General features: G+C 45.3%; 1 protein-coding gene across 5 annotated transcripts in view; it reads left to right on the forward strand.

Annotated features, from left to right (window-relative positions):
• Positions 1–18,671, forward strand: part of PIK3R6 (phosphoinositide-3-kinase regulatory subunit 6) — a 77,364-nt gene that overhangs the window by 5,822 nt on the left and 52,871 nt on the right. For 3 of the 5 annotated variants that reach the window (XM_083148408.1, XM_083148413.1, XM_083148416.1), the window contains exon 1: positions 13,843–13,987. The exons of the other annotated variants lie outside the window; for them this stretch is intronic. The gene's annotated coding sequence lies outside the window, so the exon portion shown is untranslated. Of the gene's footprint in view, positions 1–13,842; positions 13,988–18,671 lie in introns of those variants that run through there. 5 annotated transcript variants of the gene reach the window in all.

The following is an 18,671-nucleotide window of genomic DNA, read 5'->3' on the forward strand; positions in this document are numbered from 1 at the left end:
TCATGTTGTGGCAACGCCAATATCATTAAAGATATTGGCGGTGCCGCTTATCGTATAGTGTGTATGGGGCAGAACTCTCAATCCACACGTTCTTTCTCAATGTCCTACTCAGGAGCCACACCTGCAATACGAAATGGTTTTTCCCTATTGTGTGCTTTTTTTTTGTCCTTCTTACAAAAGGTGATTCAGAGCCTTTGTACATGTAGCTGACAGTATCAGTTTCCAAGGATTAACCCAGTGGTTCCCAATCTTTTTTGAATCACGGCACCCTAAGGGTATCAACATTTTTTCACGGCACCCCTAGACCACACAAAAATTTATTATATTGGGTTTATATGTGATTCCCAGGGTCAGTTATGTGTTAAAGACAGGATTCGCTTCTGTTTGTACATATTTTATTATTGGCAGCCACCAGCACTGGTTTTGCACATAAATAATTAACCATAATTAATTTGAATTGGTCCTGGACCATGAGCCCAGGGCTCCCCTGCAACTGTTCCAAGGCACCCCAGGGAGCCACGGCACACAGTTTGGGAACCACTGGATTAACCACTTTGCTGGCAACAAAAACAGCTCGGGATTTTTTTTTATTGAATTAGGAAATATCTATTTAATACATATTCTACACAATTTTATTTTATTTACATTTTTAACTACTCTATTGGTGATTTTTTTCCCCCTTACAAATGGTCAGGATTTTTGTATGAGTGAATTAGGTGACAAACATGTATTTAAAAAATGCATCAGAAAGCATTGCAACATTGTGGATCTGGGAAGGGCTACGGGGTGCAAGTTAAGATCACCTTTATCATCACTGCTTTGCAAAACTGTTGGTAATCACTGAATAGATGCCATGCGCACACGCTCAGCATCTAGCAGTGCATTGGGGGAACCAGGGACTGATCAGCTGCTCAAGGAGTTCTGGGCACGCCCACAAAAACAATGATGGTGAAGGTCATGGATCCTCAAACTGCGGCCCTCCAGATGTTGTGAAACTACAAATCCCAGCATGCCTTGCCACAGTTTTGCTATAAGGGAGTGTTAAAACTGTGGCAAGGCATGCTGGGATTTGTAGTTTCACAACATCTGGAGGGCCGCCGTTTGAGGACCCATGGTGAAGGTTGTGCCACGAGGTGACGCCCCCTCCATCCAATGTTCAGCCCCTCCACTTGAGGTTCAGTCCCCTTTCCAGCTGGGAAAAGGTCCAAATGTTAGGAGGTACAGTATGCTACACAGAGGCAGAATTAACATTTGTGCAGCAGGTGCATTTCACCAGGGCCCCTGAGGACTAAGGGGCCCTTTGCTGCCAGTCCAGCATCTTGTACCCCTGTCAGCCACTTGTTATAGTTTTGCACCTGGACTCTCAGGTCACAATTTCCACCATTGATTCTAAGGGCCTAATTCAGACCCACTCACTAGGCAGCATATATTTGCTGCCTAGCGAGAGGGTTAGCACTACACACCCACCCCACCACCAACGCTGCCCGCATCCCCTCGCATGCAGCCAAAGGGAAGAGAAATCATTTGATGGTCCAAAGATTTCTCTTGCCTTTGGAAATAAATGTCAGTAAAAACTAACTTTTATTTCAGTCAGAGATCGCCAAAAAGGGAACGGGGGCTGACGTCATGTGACATCAGCCATCTGCCCCGAGCAGGCATTAGGCATTTTTGTTCCCACAAGGAAGATTGGACAGATACATTGTGTGTACCCAGTTAAAGTAATATACATTGAATGGCTGATATATCGATGGACTATCGGCCAATGTGTACCATCGATAAATATATGAACCGCGTAGTTCACAGATATATTGTGTTGGCTGTGAAACACAGGATATATCATAGTAACATAGGGGCAGATTTCTTAAGCTTGGTGAAGTGATAATGTGGCTGGTACTTTGGGCGGGATGTTCAAACATCCGCAGCCCAGCTCCGCCCCCCATCGCCGACATAATTATCGCATATGTTGTAGGGATGTGCACCGGCCACTTTTCGTGTTTTGGGTTCTGATTACTTTTAGGTTTTGGGTTCTAATGGGTTTTGCCAAAACACCCCCTAAACGTGTTGTGTTTGGACTTTTGGGTTTTGATTTTTTATTTTTTTGCTCCTATGCTATTAATGACCTAAAGAGCATTCATCTCCACTCATTTCCAGTCAATTCTGAACACCTCACACCTCACAATATTGTTTATAGGCCAGTAGTTGGATAACTATGATAAGCGACACAAGTGGGCTGCACAAACACTAGACTGATACGGAACACTTAATAGCACCCCTGGACTGATACGGCACACTTAGCATCACCACTGGACTAATACAGCACACTTGGCAGCACCCCATGAATTATACGGCAGACTTGGTTTACCCCAGGAATTATACGGCACAGATAGTGACACCCCTGACCTGATACAGTACACATGATGGCACACATGGTATTATATGGCACAGATGGCGGAACCCCTGGACTGGCACAGCACACATGGAATTATACGGCACACATAGTGACACTCCTGCTGTAAAAAGTGCTATTCTTTTAATAAAAAAATGGCAGCACCCCTGTATTGATACAGCAGACTTAGCAGCACTGGTACTTGTTTCCTAGAACGGCCACAATCGCGGCCGTCGTGTACCTTTAAGTTAAGGTACACGATGGCCGCGATGGACCCGATTTCCTTTGAAATCAGGTCCATTTTGCCGTCAAAGGGAAAATCGCAGGCATCACGTCGGTCGGGACCATTAACATTGGTCCCGACGCGACCGACACGATGCCCCCCGATTTTGCCATAGGCTTCAATGTTAAAATATTTTTTAACATTGAAATCGGGAGTATCGCGTCGGTCTTGTGCCATTATAATGGCACAAGATGAGATGGACTTGATTAAGTCCATCTCACATAGTAAAAAATGTGAAATGGGCCAATATGACCCATTTCACATTATATATGGCCCCGTCGTCACCCCACAATTGACGTGAACCCGAAGCGTGGCGAGCGCAGTGAGCGAGGGGACGCGTATACCTGTGAAGTTATACGCGTCCGCTCGCCACGCTTCAGGCTCAGTGGCTCGCTGCGCTCGCCACACTATATATTCTCAACTCCACGCCGACGTGGATAGTAGGGGAATGAAAAGGTCGTAGGACGCGCACCGCCGCCCCTCGCGGGCTCGCTGCGCTTGCCACGCTTCGGGTTCACGTCAATCATGGGGTGGGGTTTACGCAGTAAAATTGGGGGTCTAGGGAATATTTTACATTGAATCCAATGTAAAATCGGGTCCCAGGGACCCTATTCACATTTGATTCAATAAAAAAATCGGGTCGGTCGCATCACATGCGATGCGATCGACGCGATTTTTCCGACACGACCACCCTGATGGAAATCGGTGTGGCCGTGCTAGGAAACAAGTACGGCAGCACCCCATAAATTATACAGCACACTTGGTTAACCCTTGGACTGATACGGCACACTTAGTATCACCCCTGAACTGTGACGGCACACTTAGCAGCACCCAATGAATTATACAGCAGACTTTGCAGCAACCCATGAATTATATGACACACTTGGCTCACCCTTGGAATTATGTGTCACACATGCGGGCATCCCTGACCTGATACAGCACACATGGAATTATACGGCACACATGGCGGCAGGCATTGAATTATACGGCAGACAAATTCCTGCAGTAAAAATAAAAATTTGTATTCTTTTAATTATAACAAAGTTCAGCACACCTGGAATTATACGGCAGACTTAGCAACACCCCATGAATGATACAGCACTCTTGGCTCACCCCTGGACTACAGCGCATTTAACAGCCCTTGCAGTAAAAAACAAACAAACAAAAAAAAACCCGGTACTTGTATACCATAAGCCTTACAATGGTATGCAATGCGATGGCACCCGATGTTATACAATTTAAAATCGTATACCATTGTATATGGCATACAATGAGATGGTATACGGTTTTAAATTGTATAGGCACCCTAATGGGGGTTTTCAATGTGAAATGGCCCCCTATAAGATTATTAATTGTATAAGCACCGTAATGGGTGCTTACAATGTTAAAAGCACCCCCACGCCACCCCCAGTATCAACGCCAACCTGAAGCGTGGCGAGAGCTGCGAGCCCGCGCGGGGCGGCGGTACGGGTCCTCCGACCTTTTCATACCCCCATAGTGTGGCTGCACTCACCACACTATCTAAAATCAACTCCACACCAGGCGTGGATAGTGGGGGTATGAAAAGGTCGGAGGACGCATACCACCGCCCCTCGAGGGGCGCTTCGGATTGGCATTCATAGTGGGGGTGGGCGTGGGAGTGCATTTAACATTGTAAATATAAAAATCATATAGGGGGGCCAAAATCGCATTGCATGCAGCTATATGGCATGCGATGCGATACAATGCATAAGATGCCATACGATTGAAAATCGTGGGCGCTGTGCTAGGAAACAAGTACCAAAAAAACACCTTATTTTTATTTTCATTAAAAAAAGGGCAGCTCCCCTGGTCTGATACGGAACACATAGGGGCACCCCTGGAATTATACGGCACACATGCGGGCACCCCAAGACTGATACAGGACACATGGGGCACCCATGGAATTATATGGCACACATGCGGGCACCCCTGGACTGATACGGGACACATGGGGGCACCCATAGAATTATACGGCACACATGCGGGCACCCCTGGGCTGATACAACACACATGTGGGCACCCCTGGACAAATACAGCACACATGTGGGCACCCCTGGATGGATACAGTACAAATACGGGCACCCCTGGACTGATACAGCACACATGTGGGAACCCCTGGACAAATACAGCACACATGTGGGCACCCCTGGACTGATACAGCACACATGCGGGCATCCCCGGACAAATACAGCACACATGTGGGCACCCCTGGATGGATACAGCACACATGCGGGCACCCCTGGAAAAATCCAGCACACATGTGGGCACCCTTGGATGGATACAGTAAACATGCGGCACCCCTGGACTGATACAGCACACATGTGGGCATCCCTGGACAAATACAGCACACATGTGGGCACCCCAGGACTGATACAGGACACATGGGGGCACCCATGGAATTATATGGCACACATGCGGGCACCCCTGGACTGATACGGGACAAATGGGGGCACCCATAGAATTATACGGCACACATGCGGGCACCCCTGGACAAATACAGCACACAAGTGGGCACCCCTGGATGGATACAGTACACATGTGGGCACCCCTGGACTGATGCAGCACACATGCGGGCACCCTGGGCACTGGCACGGTGGGTCGCAGTAGAAGCCCATAGGCTTCTATGGGGCATCGCCAGATTTTTCTGCCGATGCCCCCCGTCGCGGTAATCCGGCGGGGGATGCTTAGAGCATCCCAAAATGCGGTAAAAACCCTAATAACTGGGTTTTTACTGCATTTTTAGTTTAGAGAATCTCCCCCTTTATCATCTAACTGTGAAGTTACAGGCTTGGTTTGAAAAATGACAGGTAGGAGTTGATTGGCCGGTGATAAAGACCAGATGCTTTATCACTTCATTGAGCTTAATAAATCTACCCCATTGTAACATAGTATTTGAGGTTGAAAACAGACTTGCATCTATCAAGTTCATCCTTATACAGGACCCATTAGATGGTATACACTACTTGTGATATCGGCGCATCATTCTGTTTGTATGGAATTGGGTCAAATCTGCCCAAATTGCTTGTGTACGACATCCGATCCAATCCGATGTGCGATCATGTGCGCATCAGAAAACAGTCGTGGTCGGAACTGCAAAACATAAGATAATCGGAATTGGACCTATCAGCGATATATCACAACTTTTTAGCACCCGTGATGTATCACGTCCCATTCCATCCATAGGTGTGTGCCAGCAGTGCCGCCCCACTGGCGCACACCTATCTGCAGGTCCAACCTCTGAGGGCGGGCAGAAGATTTGGAAAAAAAAACATTCAAATTAATCAGCGGCCGCCCATTCATTTAGGTTTTAAATAATTCTCCTGCTACAGGTCTGATGCAAGGGGCCCAATGGGCATACCTCCCAACTTTTGAGTTGAACAAATAGGGACACTCGCGCGGCAAAGCCGCGCGAGCGCCCGAAAAGGGGGTGGGGTGTATGCAAATGAGGGTGCGGTTTATGCTAATTAGCCGCAACCTCATTTTCATACGAGAATAGACGCTGTGCGCATGCGCACAGCGTCTATTCTACTAGATTGGGGGGTCTCCCAACTGCCACCCCCCGCAGCGGGACAATGCCTGCCGCGGGTGGGACAGCGGGACAGGACCCGAAAATCGGGACTGTCCCTCTAAAATCGTGACAGTTGGGAGGTATGAGTGGGGGCCTCGATCCTCACCCCATTACCTGGCAGCAGGAGCTGCAGTAGCTCTTCTCCTCAACCCAGCACGTGATGCTGTGTGCTGGGCTGCAGTGTGGCCGGGGAGGCACTTAAGTACTATTTGTTCTGTATTTTATTTCAAGGGTGTGTGGCCACACCCTGTTGTTACACCACACCCCCAGAAGAATACCTGGGCCCCACCTCTACTTTTACTGCGCATCATAGGCCCTTGAACATTTTTAGCACCAGGCTGATTAGGCCCTTAATAGGGCCCTGTCTCCAGAGTTACTCTATAGTACAGTCAGGCCCGGCGACAGGGGGGGGGGTCAAAGGGTACAGCTGACCCAGGCCCCGACAATCAAAGGGGCCCCAAGTTCAGCCCCCACTTGGCCGCCGGGCCACTCATCCTCTGACTGTTTGCGTGGCCGTGGTGCCGGAGGTAGGAATCCCGGCGGTCAAAATCCAGACGCCGAAATCCCGACAAGGGGGGCGTGGAACACACTCCCCCCCCTTGCGGGCTCGCTGCGCTCTACACGCAGCGGGCCCGGTGCCTTGCTACACTCGGCACACTAATTCATTCTCCCTCTATAGGTGTCGTGTATAGAGGGAGAAAGTGTTGGGATTTCGGCGTCGGGATTTTGACCACCGGGATTCCGACCGCCGGGATTCTAACTGCATATCGGTCAATCAATGGTCAATAACTTACGACAGGTGGGTTCCACCCACACACCACCATAGGCGGTGCACCTATCAATAACACCTCATTGATTCCACCACTAGCCTGATGGTCAATGTCTGCATATACGCGGCTCTCCAACATTGATGGCTAAACCAATGATCCTTTTCTTACTTAGGGGACATAAATCATCAATTATCAATGCTACAGCCATCAATGGCCAATACAATACAGGCCAATACAGAAAGCTGCTCCAGCAGAACTGGGACAAGTGGTCTACAGCAAAAAGGTTGACACCATTAGGTCGACATGCAAAAATGTTGGCACAAACATTAGGTCAACAGTCAAAAGCTCGACGTGGGGGGCCCGGTGCCTCGCTACGTTCGGCACACTAATTTATTCTCCCTCTATGGGTGTCGTGGACACCCATAGAGGAAGAAAGTGTCGGGATTTCGGCGTCAGGATTTTGACCACCGGGATTCCGACCGCGGGGTTTCTAACTGCATCCCGGTCAATCAATGGTCAATAACATACGACAGGTGGGTTCCCCCCACAAACCACAACCACCTATCAATAACACTTCATTGATTCCACCACTAGCCTGATTGTTAATGTCTGCATATACGCGGCTCTCGAACGTTGATGGCTAAACCATTGATCCTTTTCTTACTTACTGTAGGGGACATAAATTATCGATTATCAATGCTACAGCCATCAATGGCCATCAATACAGCAAGCTGCTCCAGCGGAACTGGGACAAGGGCTCTACAGCAAAAAGGTCGACACCATTAGGTCGACATGCAAAAAGATCGACATGCAAAAATGTTGGCACAAACATTATGTCGACAGTCGAAAGGTCGACGTGGGGTTTTTCACAGTTTTTATACCCGGATGTCGACACAGTCAACATGGACACAGTTTGAAGTGCACAGCATCCCCTCGCATCGCTTGTAATGCTTTGGGCACAGTGTCTCACTACGCTCGGCACACTATTTTATTCTCCAACCACGCCCTAGTAGATGGTAGGGAATGAATTACCTGTCGGCACATGTTGGCTCAAAAAACAGTGAAAAACACCCCCTTTTGACTGTCGACCTAGACCATGCCGACCTAATGCTTATGTCGACCTTTTTGAATGTCAACCTTTTTGCTTGTCGACCTAATGGTTGTCCAGCATTTTGCTGTAAACCCATTGTCTGGATCCCGCTCCAGCATTAATTTCCTTGCCCAGGTCCTTTCATATGATGTCCATTACTTTCTTTTCATTCCGTGTGTATGGACAACAGCCTCATTCAATAGCTGTGCAATTCTCCTCTTACATTGGCTTATTCCATTTGGCTAGTTTCTGTTGGTGTACATTGTATTAAATGTGGTGACATTGCATATTGTAAAGAACTTATTTGGAATAGGGTACATGTTGTTTATTGTAATGAACATAAATACTTTGCATTTTAAACTGCATACAAAGTGGCTTTTCATTGAAAGGTTTGTAAATGATCCAAGACAAATAAATGTAATTGAAGGCTTTAACTAGGTGGGGCAATGAGTTCTTAATGATGTTGAAATTCTATGGAAACAATAACACTAAACGTAAAACTGTAAACCAAAATATGTTTGATATGTTTACAGAGTCCTCTTTATGGCCGCATTAACTTCCAAACAGAGGTGCAGGGAATTACCTCAAGTGTCAGATTGGTCCTGAGGGTTCTTCAGAGGGTTGGTTGGGGTGACTTTTTTTGGAGGGGGCGGGGGATGGCAGACACCTTGAAAAAATCCTTTTATAAGGAAGAAACGCGTTGGTGAACTCTTGCACAAGTGAGCAGGGAAGCTGACGGAGGACCCGGGGGATCGACATCAGAAGTCCGGCGATGCTGTTGTGAGACTGTTTAAACCTTTCTGGAACTGTTCGCTTACCAGTTCCTTCCAACCCGGTAATTTTCAAACCTCTGCCAGCTCAGGATTGCACTTGCACTTCAATCAGTGCATTTTGTTATATGTATTTTTGCACTATTATATGTGCCTACTCCATTCATATCTGGAAATTTGTTTGTGTTTTAAATGTTTTTAAAATGTTTGTGAAATATTAAATAAGAGATATTGAAGACTATTATATTCATTTCCATTTTTGCATGTCTGAACTACACGGGAGGAATCCTGGTGTATCCGAGACCCTAAACGCCTGATAAGTTTTATTCAAATTTTTTTTTTGCATTTCTGGTGATGGTGAAGAAGGTGTGAGGGACCTTCTTATTGAATTACTAACTAATTGGCAGCTGGAAGCGCGACCTATTGATAGACCAGACCTTGTTGTTAAGGATGGCAGACTTTCTGTTGGCTGACCAGTTTGGGTCTGGTTACTTATTTTGGTAGGGGATCCCACACTGTGAGTTTCTCTGCTATAACATCAGGACCCCAGCTATAGAAAACTAGGGGGAACCCACCCAGCTTTACCCCTATTTTCCAATACCAGCCCAGGCTGAAAGGTCTAGAACTGGTTACTGATTTGAGAGGGAATCCCACATTTTATTGTTAGCTTTGTCTGCTTTTTAACCTATGGAAGCCGGCACAGATCATACTGATTTGTTCAGTGCTTCTGTTCTGTGGAAGTTCCTATAGTTTTAAGTTTATAGTTTTTAATAGTATTTTTTTTTTTACAGCTAACCATGTCGATCAGTTTGGATTTTCTTCAAAGCCGTTATTTGCATGTTCTAACCTCTATGCCACATATTGAGGGCCTATTGAATCAAAAAGCTGTAGAAAAATTGCAGAATTCTGCAAGAAAATAAATGCAATTTTAATACTTATATTTTATCGCTGACTATGTGGCCAGCTAGACGGTTACTCATCATCGTGTCATGATGGTGAGTCTCTTTTAATGTGAAGGCCTGGAGCTGGAGCCTCATATACTTCACTGTTAATCTGGCCCTGGGCCCACTTTCCCTTTAGTCTGGGAGAGCTCCCCAGCATTTGTGACTGTCCCATACACATTAAGTTGTAAGTACAAACAAAAAAAAATCACGGTGAAACATAGGGCGTGATTCCGAGGTGTAAACGTTTGCACAGTTGAGTAAATGTCGTTTTTCTGTGCATGCATCTGAGCTGAACTGCGTGTGCGCAGCGACTGACTAGTGACTGGGGTTGCAGTGAGGATCAATTTGTAAAGTGACAGACAGTGAATGCAGTGAGAGGTAATAGGGGGACTACATTAAACACAGACGTGTTGTCTGTGCAAATTCCTAAGCAGTTTTAAAGGCTTCAATGGCTTACTTGCAGCAGACATTCGGAGCAATCATCATTGTGTGGCATAGAGTTAGAGGCCGACCCGTCCAGAGGCTGCCCCTGCCTGGCTAACTTCACCCAGAAGTGCTCATTAACTGAGGCAGATGCTAACTCCTGGTTTGAGTTTAACAGCAGAACGCTGACATGTGAATCAGCCCAGGATGGCAGTGCAGCACATAACTTTCCCGTTGTCCCATGGACCAGTCCCTCCCTGCTGCTCAGATCTTGCCAAATTCAACTCAAAATTCCCCAATTAATTTTGCAATTTCTAGACAAAATAATACATTTTAGTACAGAACAGCAGCCTGAGGAGAAAGAGGGGGGCCAGTGATTAATATAATGCATTCCCTCCTCATCCAATGGGATTTGATGCTTGACTTCCCTGTAGTGTGCTAAGGAGGACATGTTACGTCGGGTCTATTCTCACTTATGCCATCTTTCTTATAAACTAGAGGAATGAGAGGTTTAGCTTTATTCTCTGCTTTAAGAAAAAACATAGAACAAGTTAGAGAGGAACACAGTATATGTCAATAATGTTAAAAGTGGTCGGCATGGCTTGCTAGCCAAGATGGCAGATGTGCCTTTTTAGGGCTGAGAGTTGCCATCCTTCTTGTGTTCGGATTTCTCCTTCCCTTACCCTGTGAGGTCAGATGGCACTCATCACTCCTCTCGCCTCATGGATCTGCATGTTCTCCATTGTACGGCAAAATGCATAGTTCTTTAAAACACTTTTTAGGGAGGGGGCATAGCTTAGTAATGTCAACTCTACAGTTTGTCTCATGCTTATTAGCTTAGCTAATATTTTGTCTTCCGTTCAGAGTAGGCATTGGGACTATAGGTGTCCTAAATTCAAGCTAAAGTTTGTGCACCCTCATTTTGCATTTGGGTTAAAATGTGGTTTATCTCTTGCTCGTAATGTGCCTGATTCAGGTGTGGTTGGTTCCTGCGACTGCTGTTGCTATATTTTGACGTTCACAATTGTGAGTATATGCTAATATGGGCAGAAGCTAACTTATACATTTCCACCTGATGGCATTGAATAACCATTGACACAAATGGGTGCTGTCGCAGAATCTTAGTGCCTCTGTAGACACAACGGTTGAGCTGCTCTCCAGTAGCAAGTAAGATGGTAACTGGTAAGTTATGGCATGACACTTATCCGGCCACACCACCATATCAGCTCAATCACTGTGCATGTGCAAGCAGCTCATATGCATACAATAGCTACTCTGTGATCACATCTGAATTAGGCCCAATGTTCACATAGAAAACACAAATTTGCTCTGCTCCTCTCAATGACAAATACAAACAATGGCACTTGCACAGACTGCGCCATCTCACCCTACAAATCCACGCACTTTCCTGTACCTCTGGCTGAAGTTGCATAACAGTATGTGTGTGACATCACAAAAGAGCATTCAGTTGCAGATTTCCACTTTTATAGTTCATAAATAACCCCTAGTACATATCTTTGGTGAGATTATAACGTGTTTATTAAAAACACTTCAGAATGAGTAATGAATATTAATAATTATTTTGACATAGTTTAATCATATGAAGAAGTTTCTAGTTAGCCTATTTTGTCACTCTTGTGCCAGATTATTTAAGGCAGTCATATCCAAACGGTGGCCCTCCAGCTGTTGTGAAACTACACATCCCAGCATGCCTTGCCATAGTTTTAGCATTCCCTAATAGCAAAACTGTGGCAAGGCATGATGGGAATTGTAGTTTCACAACAGCTGGAGGGCTATAGTTTGGACATGCCGGATTTAAAATAGTTAAATTCATTTTCAGCAGAAACTGATATTCTTCATATTTACAGACAGTACAGTATATGAGAAGTTCACAATAGCAGACATGGCAGGGCTTGGTGTCATTTATATAGTCTTATTCCAGGTTGTGTAAATTCACTATAACTGTTAAAACCTATAAACAGAATCACAATGTATATACTGTAAATAATTTACCAGATTACAGAACCAATTTATACAGAGCTTCCTTTCATTGTAAGGCACAACATCTTCTCCAGCATAATCATTCTATTTAGGAAATATAGGATTACAATTGCAGTCTTGTTCTGTAGCCCATTCTGTGCTCAGCATATCACAGAATAAACAATTTATGTACTGCATATTTTCATTATAATTTCATGGTATGGGTAGTTTGAGGCCAATATAAAAAGTTTTATTCAAAATATCAGAAATGATTCTATAAAACGTTACAATGTAAAATTCAAAAAAAAATCTAGTAACATAGTGGTAGCTGTATGAATCAGTGACAAGGGAGAAGTGATAATTTGCCTGGTACTTTATCTCCGGCCAATCTGCTCATGACTTCCCTTTTTAAACCCAGCCTGTAACTTAGCAGTCAGGAGCTGATTGGCCGGTGATAAAGTACCAGGCAATTTATCACTTCTCCCTTATCACTGCTTCATACATTTACCCTCCAGTTCCACTAAGCACCAATACACACCTCGTGTATAACACTTCCGGTATGACAGTGGTCAGCAATGCAGGACCTGTGGTTATGGGTTAATTTCCAACCAGAGCCCTTTATGTGTGGAGTCTGTATGTTTTATCTTTGTGTTTTCTTGTGCTGTACAAGTATGCAGAAGGGCCCTAAGCCAGAAACCCAAGCACATGGAGCACCGATTTTCACCACTTCATAGAACAAGTGTTAGGGGCAGAAATATAGGAAAGTGTGCAAGTACAGTAGGAGCATGGAATGTGCAGCTCCCTTGGCCTGGATGTTGGCATTGGATGCACATCCTTTTCTTTTTAATACACCAGTATCAGAAGTGTCTCCCGACCCCTCTAAACTATTGGCTCCGCCCCCAGTGTTTGGCGATCACTGCTGAGGGCAGAGACCGGCCAGCCCAACAACATCCTACATCCGGCGGCTGCAGAGAGGACCAATGCAATGACCTGCATTGTTGTGTGTGTGCCTAGTGGCTGCTTCTCTGTGTAGGCACCTGGGGTGTGTAAAAATCAACAACGGGGCCCCTCAGCACCTGCTCCTCTCTACAGCCACAGAATGTAGTGCTTGTATACCAGGCAGCTGCAGATGGGAGCAGCCACCAGGGAAGTATAACTATATCAGCTCCATCCCCAGTGTCATTCCCATGACCATTGATGTATCTGTTGCCCGATATATCGGTAATATTGATCCCCCTTTTATTATTAGTAGTAGTTTTCTTCCCCTATTATATATTAGTGATATGATTTTGTTTAGCTATTTAAATGGTATACTATTTTATAAAGAAAATAAATCAATAAAATCATGATGTATAAGTTTTAAATAGACATTCTTGACCTCATCCAATTTTTTAAGAAACTGACAATTTCTGAGTGGTGGGAGACAATGTTATCCAGTTAGGTGGTTTATAGGCTTCTTTTTCCTGGCATAAAAATAGTCTGTAGTTTTTTTTTTTATGAATTAGAGTGGAGATATTTTCAATTTCCTCATGTGATCGGCTGCTGTCGTGCCCTCCTCTTCCTTCCTGTGCCTCGGAGGCCTCATTGACGTTCATAAACAGCTATTTATTTCCCAGCCTTGAGCCGGCGCGTGTATACATTTCTAGAATATCACATTCCTATCTTAATTCCTGGCTGCTTTTGCTGAAAGTTTTCCTAGTTTGCGGACATTGCCAGACCAGTAGCAGGCAGAAAGAGATGTGACAGCAACAGGTGAGAAATGTAGTATCCTACTATAGATAGCTAACATACAGTATTATAAATGTTACACACACATACATTGACAAAGATGGACATTTAAGACTTACCTACTGTTACCTGAAGTACTTTTAAATGTGGTAACAGGCGCATGCGCCCACCTTAGCAGGCTATCAGATACAAATGAGCATAAAACTATACTGTACTAAACTTTTGGAGGATTTGGTTCCAAACAAAGCTTTTTTTTTGTTTAGGTTTGTTATTTCTTATTATTTGTACTATAACAGAGGCATGAGAGAAAGGGTCAGTCTCAGGAAGTTATGAGACATTCCACCTACATTGTGGATAGTTACAGTACAATTGTTTGTCATCTTAAAAGAAAAAAAAAAAGCAAAGCACTCAATGAATACAATACACCAGATCATTCTGGAATATGGCCATTTCTAAGCGGGTATGGGTCACAGGGTCGACTCAATGAAGGTCAACATACAATAGGTTGACAGGGCTTTGGTCGACACCTGAAATAGATTGACATGGCTATGGTCAACAGGGTTGGAAGGTCGACCTGAGCATTAGGTCGACAATGACAAGGTCAAAAGGTCGACATGAGTTTTTCACTTTTTTTTTCCCCGAATAAGGGCCATAGTCGGCATGGACACTAAGTGGCACTATTGTATTCTCCCACCATAGTGGATGGTAGGGTAAGAAATATCACCTGTCGGCAAAAAAAAAAAAAACACACATGTCGACCTTTTGATTGTCAACTTTCCCATTGTCGACCTTCCAACACTGTCGACCTTAGCCACGCCAACCCTAAAATACTACTCTAGTAGGCACCTTTTCTCCCAGGACAACCAAACTGATACTCTGACTGAGGGCGAGCTGCCGGTATGAAAAGTTTTTTATACTTTCATTTTTATGGGTTTTCATCTATATCTGTTTATGCTTTTTCCACAAACCATCTGTATACTACAACTTTAGGAGAGTGATTTATATTGGATAACAGGTGCATCATTCAGCATTAATGAGCAACAGCATTTTTACCCAAATCCAACACATTACTGTATGTATTCCAGTAATAGAATTGCAACGTTGGTGATACTCAGGGAATAGGAAGACAGAAAGTAAAACACAATATGCTGTTTGACATTATGTTTATTTAACTTTCTATTCAGGGTGCTGCCACTTCTGCATTTAATCACTGGGAATGGTGTAATTTCCGATTGCAACAGGGTGACTTAGTGGGCGATTCAGACCTGTTCGTTTGCATCTGAATTTGTACCCGATATTTGGCGCTTGCACAAATCCCGGGAGCGAAGGGGGTGGATGCAGGGTTATGCCTAATGTTTCTGACGTCACGTCCCACCTCGAATTCGGCCATCTCCGGCCAAAATAAAAGTCAGTATTAACTGACTTTTATTACTGAACAGAAGAGAACCATTGAATGAATCTCTTCCTTTCGGCTGCATGCAAGTGGACACATCCACTCAGATACTAGCAAGGGGATTCCGGGCTGTGGGGGGGCGGGTGGTGTTTACCTGTCCGCTAGGCTGTGAGTATATGCAGCTTAGCAAACAGGTCTAAATCAGGCCCTTATTTACTTGTGCAGTGAGTGCTAGATATTTGCAGGCTCTCTCTCTATATATCTATCTATCTATCTATATGCTCATGGTATGGTTGCTGCTATGCCAGGCTGTTCCTCTTTAACATGCTGTATTTGCAATGCTTTATTTCCGTTACTATGGTAAATGTTTTATTCTTGCAAGTAATCTAACCAGTAATTAAGAGTTATCTAAAATTAGAGGTCATGACTATATAGATCATGTTTTCAGGTTGCAATCATTGTTTATTTATAACTGTCCAGACTGTTTGCATGTCTTAAATATTTATTTTGTGCACTTTACTGTTTAAAATAACCATTGGCAAATAACATTGAAATATAATCTGTCATTCCGAAAGAACTGGAAAAGACCCAATGTAGATTTGTTTGCTTCGAGTTTTAGTTTCTTAAAATCTAAGCAGCATTACCACCTAGGAAAATGTGTTACTAATACCTCTTTCACACCAGAAAATACAGGGACCCACCCGGGAATATGGCCCAGGAGTCATGCCGGGCCATTCCCGGCTTGGCCCCTTTCACACCAGAAAAGTCCCTGCATTTTCTGGTGTGTGAAGGGGGCGGGAAGGAGGCCGGCAGGAGGTGGGGAGGAGGTCGGCGGGATGGCGGGCAGGTGGTTTGTAGAATACTCACCCCTGTTGCTGGTCCTCTGTAAAGGCTTGGTATCCACACGGGAGGTGGGCGCAAATGACGGGACAGGCGGCGGATGAAGATGATGCAGCTCTCCGGTGGCAGTGAGGCCGTCATCTTCGTCCGCCGCCTGTCCCGGCATTTGCGCCCACCGCCTGTGTGGATCCCCGGCCGGACAGCACACCAAGTATCCCCTACACCACTCACACTGGCCAGGTCCCCGGGTTAAACCCGGGAATAACCCTGCTCCATACCAGGGTTGAAATTTTTTGCCGGGATTTTGGCCCAGGAACCTTTCACACCTGCGCTAGTCGCGGGTTGTTCCCGGGCCCAACCCAGGAAATTATGCTGTGTGAATGGGGTATAACAAGCACTCTCCTCGTAGCCAGAGCACTGCGATCTTCTCTGTACAACATTTTCACCTAGGGATCTTTGCCTACCAGAGTCCTGACAGAATACTTGGTAGTTGGTTAGGGTTAAAATGTGGTTTGGCATTAGTCCTCTTGCAGGCACACCCCTTTCTTCCTTTTAATGATGGTTAGACCAATTGAATTGTTGATTCTGTATCCTAGAACCAGCAGAGCCCAAAGATAAAATATATGGGTAACATGAATCTAGGTGTTATTGCAATGTAATGTGAACATTACTTGAATGCAGGGGCGTAACTAGAACTTCACAGGGCCCATAGAAAAATATTATAAGGGGGCTACAATGCCCCTTAAGGTAGCAAAAGAGAGAACAAGGGGAGAGAGTAAGAGAGAAATGGAGTGGGTGTCATCAAAAGAGAAGGTGTCAGGGAAAGAGATAAACGGTATCAGGTAGAAAATTGCAAGTCAGTGTCAGAGAGAGAGACGGACAGAGAGTGATGGAGAGAGAGTGTCAGTAAAAGAGAGGTAGAGACAGTGTCAAAGAGGGGAGAGAGAGACATAGGGAAAAAGAGAGAGACAGTGTCAGGTATAGAGAGAGTATCAAAGAGCAGAAGGGACAGTGTTGGAGAGAGTGAGTCAGGAGAGAGACCATCTCAGAGAAAGATGAGAGAAAGAGGGAGAGAGAGTGACAGAGAAAGGAGATCAAAGGTGAAATAGTAAGAAAATGCCTATTTCCTTCAATATACTTTTGCAGTTTATTGAAGTTTTGGTGGTACTAACAGCGGGTTACATCCCCCCCGGGATGTAACCCACTGTTAGTACCACCAAAACTCTGCTCACACATAAAACCTTCTCCAGTCAGAAAGCTGCCACTACCAATCACATCCCCCCCTGCCTTCCTTCCCTGTCCCATCCTGAATCAGCTCACCTGGGCTCATGGGTGGCACCTCATTCTACTGTAGTTTGATGGCTTCTCTCACCCTGTACATGGCACATCAAGCGCAGCGCTCTGTGACAACGTAGTGGAAGGGGGGGGGGGGAGAGATCCATGCAGCATGGGCACAGGTAATAATATGCAGAAGCGCAACTGGAGCGGACACCATGAGTCCAGCACAGCAGACAGGGTTATTTAATAGGCTCTATCGTCGGGGGGGCGCTCCGTCGAAAATGGGCCTCATGCGCACGCCCCCTTCCGATGGCTCCTGCAAGGAAGAGGGCACTACATCTGTACACTGAGTGTTTACGTTCCTTGTCATTAACGATGTGCACTTCCTCGCATCGATAACGACCCAAGCATGTCTGGACGAGGAAGGTCATCATTAACGATGGCCATGCTGCTGTCGCTCCCCCGCCGCCGCTCACCTCGGAGCAGGCATCGGCAAGTGTGTATGCACGTGCCAATGCCTGCCCCCACCCCACCACTGCCAATAACGGTGTCAGGAAGCATCTTGATTGCTAATGTGCATACACACCGTACATTTTTTTTTTTTACCAATATCGTTCATTTTAGCTCTTCTGATCGATATTGGTCAAAATATCTTTGTGTGTATACTACAAACAACATTGTGCTTACCCGCCGATTGGTCTTCAAGGTTGTTCGATTTGGATATCTTTAAAAAAAAAGTCTAAGGACTGTAGCTAGATCGTTCGTCTTTTGTCTTTCATCAAATCATTCAGTGTGTATGTGCCACATCTTTCACCCAGGCCCTTGGGAAGTTCAAGGGAAATAGCTCTGATTGGCTCACCAGCTGGTGACACATTTTAATTGGCTGCCGGAGTCCAGAGGTGAAGTATCCTGCGCTCTGGGAGCAGGGCTTCATTGAGCACACTGAGCACAGGCAGCACAGCGGAAGGGGGGGGGGGGGGAGAGCTGGGTGGTAAGTAAAATTCCTATGGGCAGCCCTGGAGATCTGTCCTAAGCAACTCCTGAAGTGAAGTAGGTTTCATATCACCAAATCAGGGCAATGAATATATCTATCGGTGTTTAATGGCTTAAAAAGGTACAAGTAAATACATTAAAACCCAACCTGGGCCCTTTATCAACCACAAGCTACCACCCTATTTCTCTTCTCCCAATCGCCTC

This window comes from Crinia signifera, chromosome 6 (genome assembly GCF_055691185.1).
Source record: "Crinia signifera chromosome 6, ASM5569118v1, whole genome shotgun sequence".
In the NCBI taxonomy this organism is placed as follows: domain Eukaryota; kingdom Metazoa; phylum Chordata; class Amphibia; order Anura; family Myobatrachidae; genus Crinia; species Crinia signifera.